Source organism: Phymastichus coffea, unplaced genomic scaffold (assembly GCF_024137745.1).
Source record: "Phymastichus coffea isolate CEN01 unplaced genomic scaffold, Cenicafe_Pcof_1.1 PCOF00050, whole genome shotgun sequence".
NCBI classification, from domain to species: Eukaryota; Metazoa; Arthropoda; class Insecta; order Hymenoptera; family Eulophidae; genus Phymastichus; species Phymastichus coffea.
The window spans coordinates 393,984-399,718 of NW_026706861.1; positions in this window are offsets into that span (position 1 = coordinate 393,984).

The window sequence follows — 5,735 nt, forward strand, 5'->3', positions numbered from 1 at the left end:
AATTGAAATTCACTTGTGAAAGTTATAAAAGAGATTATTTGTTTTTCATCAACAGACGCAATGATGATTGACACATCGACATCTACCACATTCTGAGTCGATTCTGCAATCCGCTTCTGAAATATATCGTTAAAATATCGCTTAAATTAACCGTTACATTTACTCTCGATGAAACATTGTCAAATTTGTTGCGTGCAAAATTTACAACGATCAGAACAGTAAATTAAGATAAATTAGAATATAAAACCTGTTTGTTTTGTTAAAAACATTGTTCGATCGATCTTAATATGAATACATAGCAACAGTTGATTGTTAAATAGCATTCTAGTCCTGTTTATAACGAATATTGCTTATTTTTAATTATTAACATCAAAGGTTAGTGATAGACTTCAAATACTAAAACATTAAACATTAGATAGATCCAGACGCTAGTCCAAATCTTCTGTTCACTGTGTTGTTCGATTTTAGTAATTACCACAAATACTTATAAAAAATTTTTAACGAATATGAGTATTTTTTTAAGAAAAGCGAAATTAGTATCATTGTCTATAAAATCAGTCAGCATAAAGTAAAAGAAAATAGATCAAATTTCAATACTCACCGACAGCAGTGCTGGCCAAGCAAACGATGAGAGCTACAAGAAGCAGCAAGTAAGCGAGAATTTGGCTCATGTTGGCTAACTGTATTAGCTAAAGTTTGACGTACTGTCTAATTCTAAGCTGAAGCGTCGACTTACAACCCCGATAGTTAGGTGTCTCTATTATATAGTCGTCTTTGAGGAAAATATTAAAAACCTTGTATTTCACTGTATAATTAACTGATAAATCCCGTCTATTTTTAGTACAAGAGCTTTGAACCTTATCAATTTCATAATCGTGATAACATACAATAATGATGACGTCACAAATGCGTAGTAGAAAAAAATCTAAATATGTAACAAGCAATTGCTGAAAACCAATATGTAATTTAAACATTTCACGATTAAAAATTCTTGATCCAGTGCTACAATCGATGAAATACATGAATTTAGCAATGTCAGCGGGTCACGCGCGTGTTGCAAATCAATTAATCAGATCAGGAATTCGCCGCAGCTAACAACCTGAAATCTTCATACGGCGGATTGAGAAGAAAACTTCGTCTACGTTATTTTACGAGGCTGAAAAAAAAAAAGAACGTCTAGTTTCTCCAGCTTATAATTAACCTGTTGAAGCTGCGGCCGTTTAACTTAAACAGCGGTGGAGCGCGCGGCTTGCATTATAAGCGTCCGAGCCGAGAGAGAGAAAGAAAAGGCTGCACGTGGTCGTAAGTTATGCCTAGTGATGCGTCGGTGGTACGTACGCAACAACGGGCATATGTGAGATTCCTCGAGAGCCACGAGAGCCATATGGATTATAAAATTCTGGGAGAGTTGCTAAAGCAGATCTGTCGCCCTTTGGATGAATAGTGCCGCGGGTCAGTCGCTCGCGCGCGCGCGCGCGCGTGTGCCACATTTCCTGTGGGAGGAATTGATTTTGCTGAGCGAGAGGATGAGTATTTATACCCAGTGTACAGGAGTTATTTATCGAGCTTTCGATCTCTCGCGCTGACACGTTTGCCAGTGCAATCTTGGTTTGGCTATATACCCAACAAGCATTGCCAATTCCTATTAATTACTAGCCAGCCACTATTTATCGTCAACGTACTTTTTCTGCCTGATCCAAAATATCCATTATTTTCGTGCATCGGCTGATTACTTTTTCGAGTCTTCGTCTGTTTCATTACGCTCGACAAACAACGAGCGTTGCCCGGTGCTTGGTTTTTCATCTTTCGTCGCGTCTTTTCATACGCCTCGAGCGATATACTCGTAGATATAGACCGCGCAGTGCCGTACGCGAAAAGACCACACGACGATAAAGAAAGTTGTGTGTATTCAGGTAAAATGTTGTACAGAAGCACGTCAACGCACGTTCGCGTAATCACGAGAGAGAGTGTGACGATAATGTTAACATACGCTTAGATTTTAGCTATTACAGTTTTGCGGAAACAATGGGTAGACTAGGGAGTGCCGCATTGATAAAAAGCTCGTCTTATTTATTGCTGCTCGCTGCTGACTGTTACATGCCTTCGCGATAATTAAACTGTACTTTTTATTCTCCGATCGATTTTTCTTTTATCTTGCTTGCGGATGAAGCAATAAAAGTCTCGAATATAACTTGGTTTTCAGAGAAAATCACAGAGCTACTTGAAAAATCAGATATCCTCATTCTACGATAACCGAGTGAACTTAATTCCATCGATCCGCTTGGCTAAACCAATTTGCATATATCTACGTTTTCATGCCGACTCCACCGCCGCCGTTGCGACCCCATCGTATAATTGTATCAGTCTCGGGTGAACGATCTCTCTACTATTTGGTTGAATATACTATATTCGTTTTTTAGAATAAATGTGTCAGAGTTTTTGACATTTGATTTCGCATAAATTGGACATGCAAACATTTATGTATTGGGCCAGCGGCGGTGTTAGATAACTGTATATTGCTTCTACTTTTACGATCGGAGGTTAAAATATTTAAACTACTGTACAAAGCGAACGAACAAAGTTTGTAAGATAATCAGGATTCGCGTTAAGATCTAAATGACGAGTAATATACTCGTAGTGGTATGTTCTTGAAGTTTATCAATTATTTATATTGGAGTATTTTTGGAAACAGCAGTAGTCACGCTGATAACCAAGTAACTACTGCATATCAAAAGATCGTCGAAAAATTAAAAAAAAAGATCCAGCAATTTACCTTCAGTATTTGAATTTCAACGACACTTCATCAAGTCGGTAAATACTGTCTGGCGATAAAAAACATGATTTGCGTTGCTAAGAATCCAAATTTACGAGACGAAAATGGCATTAGTGAAATTGGCCCCCCGTTGTTTCTCAGGTCGAAAGGTGAGTGGTTGTAGCATAGGCAGCAACCGATTCGACGACGACGCCTTATCGAGTAACTCGATCATCGTCTCTGCAGTTGAATAAGTTACGAGGGATTATTCTTGCCTTTTCAGCTCGATAACCGTTCCTGCAGCTACGACGGCGTTTTCCGTTTTGAATGAAGTCGCTCGGAACATGACAGTCTTTATACCAGGATTTATGTGTTATTCATTCTGATGGCTGTTGCTGCTTCTGTAGCAGGTTTTGCATACGTGAGATATTTAAATGATAATAAGGATTAATCAGGAAATTAAATCTTTTTTTCACTCCGAGATATTATTAATTAAAATTAAAAGTTATATAAATTAGCATCAAAATGTTAATAACGGCAAAATACAACAGAAAATCACAAGGACAAGGAATTTCAACGCGGAATGAACAACGCAATCATCTCATTTTTCCAAATATATTTTTGTTATGTTCATCTCGTTTAGGAGACGCAATATACATAATTTTTTGTAATTTATTATTCACAGGATAGAACAAGTATAAACAATGATCCGCTCTTTTTTGAAAAAGAGGGATATGCACAGTGTTTACAGGGAATATTCTTGACGGTTACTTTTTCTTTTAAATGCGTCATCCGCATACTGCTATATTATTACGTATGTATCATATATTTTAAAATCACAACCAAACGTAAATGTATAATATCGTGTCACTGTAACATTATACATGAATTGCCAATTTTCTTATCAAAACAATGTAAGTAGCAAACGTTTCGTAGTTCACGCTGTCAAGTGATTGGATTACTTGTAGTGTAAATGAGAATTGTGCCGTATTGTTTATCGTTCTGACGAAAAGAAACAGATCAAGTTAGGATACTATTATACTTATTGGTACTTTATATTTATCTTTTGCTATTACACACGTTCTACAGGTGCTACGCCAATATATCTAATATTTTTTTCTCAATTGGAGACACCGTACAACCGTGTATATTTATATTTATCGCTATTTGTACATACATCGTACATTTAATTGTTATATCACTCGCTGCATCACTTTCTATGATGCAGTTTACAACTGCCGCACGTCGAAAATTCGCAATGTCTGCCAACTTTAAAAATTTCAGTCCGGGTAATATTTAATGCCTTTCTTTCGAACAAAACCGCACACGTACTATGCAATTTTTGCCCGCATCGAGGGAACGCATGCGTGCACATTACTCCACGCTTATTGTCGATGATCAGTGGGCGAATAACGGTGCATGACACTTACAATAAACGCATATGTTGATTCTATCTTTTCTACCTTTTTTATTACGTTTTTAGCTTGCCATTGCGTGTAATGTGCAGGAGAGACTATGCTTATCTAGCTGCGCCTAATACTCGCGCGTGTGTCTGTGTGTGTTACAATAGTTGCTACGAATTCGTTTCTTAACAGCTTCGGCAATACATATATAGTATCTATGCTTATTTTATATTAGAAATTTTATCAAAAATTAGAATTTGTTAAAAATAGTTTTCTCGATCAAATTAGTACACGATGGTTTTCTGATAATTTTGAGGTGGTATAAATATATCAAGACTTAAAATTTTGCAGTTGACTTCATACGAAAGACATGAAAAGTCGATTCATATGCTTGTAGCTTTGAACCCATCGAAATTTTCGAGTAAAGCTGGAATGGCTAACAATATTTCAAAATTTTACTCAGTTTCAAAGTTACTAAAACTTGATACTATTGAGAAAATATATTTCTTCTAATCTTGTTTCTTAAATATGAGGGCAATATATCAGCACTCAATAAAAATTCTGATCGTGTAAAAACCTTCGGCCACTGGACATTCAGTTTTCATTCATCATTATTTAAGAAAAACTATATAATCTGAATACAGTAATGAAAATATAATAAGTAAAAAATTAACAATTTTCGTTCAACTGTGTTGCAGTAAAACATTTTCTTCTAATAATGTAAGTAACGTTTGTTGGAAAATGGAGGATACTTGGTATTTAGTAACAATGTAATAAGCGAATTAGAACAATTATTTTAACAAAGAGCTAGACTTGATTAAATTTTGAATTTCAATTTTGAAATAGTCTAGTTATATTTATCACATTTCAGTGGCAAAGTCATTTTTGGATACAACATCGTTTCGCCAAGCTTCCATTTTTTTCAGTCTCTCCTACAGTATACATTTATGTACAATATGACTTTGAGTCATGGATATACATAGATACAGCGCTAAAAATTTCTCAGTTTGATAGACATGACAGAAACTATAATATATAGCAACCGAAACATCATTATTTTTATCATCATTTTATAGACATGTGTTTTTTTCTGTAACATATTGACTAGGTTATATAATTATTTTTTTTAAATGGTTTCCATTACCATCATGACAAATTGTTAATGCAATGAATATGTTGCACACTTTATTTATATTTTTCTTCAACAACAGTGATATGTCCCATACGACGGTTCGATGCACCATGTAAGTCTATAATTCGTCTTTATTCAAGGCACGATGTTCCTATTTCTCCATTTTTCATTATCAAACAAATTATAACTGAATAAATAAAATAAAAAAAGAGATGATATGATGAAAGAAAAGGATAAGGCATGCGGGATGAACGAAAGACAAGCTTAATGAAAAAATTAAAAAACAGAAAGAATTCAATTAAAAAAATTATATTTTCAAATCTGGCACATGTTGCTGCGACACAACATAATTTTCTTTTTCGTCTCTTTATAAATAAATCCTTACGCATCGTAGACAATATTAATAATTTACAAAAGCATTTGAGATTTTCTTTCTCTTTGTGCTCAT